General features: G+C 47.7%; 1 pseudogene; it reads left to right on the plus strand.

Moving 5' to 3' along the window:
• Positions 1–757: 757 nt before the first annotated feature.
• LOC126189956 (5S ribosomal RNA) lies at positions 758–875 on the plus strand (annotated as a pseudogene).
• The last annotated feature ends 468 nt before the right edge of the window (positions 876–1,343 follow it).

Consider the following 1,343-nt stretch of genomic DNA (forward strand, 5'->3'; position numbering starts at 1 on the left):
CGTTCCATGGATCTTCATCCACTAGAGTTTGATTTGTGGCAACACTTAAAGGAACAAGTTTATATACTTCAACCCATGGACGTACACGACCTAATAGTTGGCGTGCTTGCCGCTTCAGCGATGATGGATGCAGGTGTGTTGCGTAGGGTCCAACAAAGTATGGTCAAGCAGGTGGCGAAGTATCTGCAATGCAGGGTGATCGCTTTGAACATTTTCTCTAAGGTGAAAGTTGCTCGTACGTGTACAAACCCGCTCTGTGACGATAAGCCTGGACGTCAAACGTCCGCAGTTCGTGATATAGTGGCTAGCGTTGCTGCCTCTGGATCACGGGGTCCCAGGTTCGATTCCCAGCCGGGTTGGGGATTTTCTCTGCTCGGGGACTGGGTGTTTGTGTTGCTCTCACAATTTCATCATCGTCGTCATCATCATCATCATCATCATCATTATCATCATCATCATCATCCGTGACGTTGGCCAGATTGGACTGTGTAAAACGTTGGAATGTGTAAAAATTGGGACTTTTTACGGGCGCTGATGACCGCGCAGTTGACTGCCCCACAAACAAAACATCATCATCAACATCATCAGCATCAGCATCATCATCGTCACCTGCACGTCAGACGTACAGAATGGAATTATAGTGCGTGGCATAATGTGCAATGTCGACTAGTCTATCTACTTTGTTTTATTGCACCTCACTGCATATAGACGATGTTAGTGTATCCGCTATAATTTTCTGTTTGCTTTATTCGTGTCAGCCAACGGCCTTGCCGCAATGATAACATCGGTTCCCATCAGATCACTGAAGTTAAGCGCTGTCGGGCTGGGCTAGCACTTGGATGGGTGACCATCCGGTCTCCCGAGCGCTGTTGGCAAGCCCTTGTGAGGCAAACTGAGGAGCTACTTTATTGAGAAGTAGCGGCTCCGGTCTCGGAAACTGACATACGGCCGGGAGAGCGGTGTGCTGTCCACATGCCCCTCCATATCCGCATCCAGTGACGCCTGTGTGCTGAGGATGACACGGCGGCCGGTCGGTAACGTTGGGCCTTCATGGCCTGTTCAGGAGGAGGAGAGAGAGTTGTTAGTGTCACGGACGAAACAAAGCGGTCGTTTATAAGAAGTTCATGTCATATCTTAATGATTAAATAAAGTTAACAGCAACAGCAAAAATACACAGGATACCGCATTTTGGAGACGTAAATTAGATATAATTTGATGCTTTAAAAGAAAAAAAAATGGCGCAAAGGGGTTTAGAAGATCGGCGAGTCTGTAAGTATGTTCCTCATGGCATTACCTCGTCTCACTGAGCTAATGGGACAGCTCCGACACAGCGCAGAGTTGAT

The sequence above is a fragment of the Schistocerca cancellata genome, chromosome 5, assembly GCF_023864275.1.
Source record: "Schistocerca cancellata isolate TAMUIC-IGC-003103 chromosome 5, iqSchCanc2.1, whole genome shotgun sequence".
Taxonomy (NCBI): Eukaryota; Metazoa; Arthropoda; class Insecta; order Orthoptera; family Acrididae; genus Schistocerca; species Schistocerca cancellata.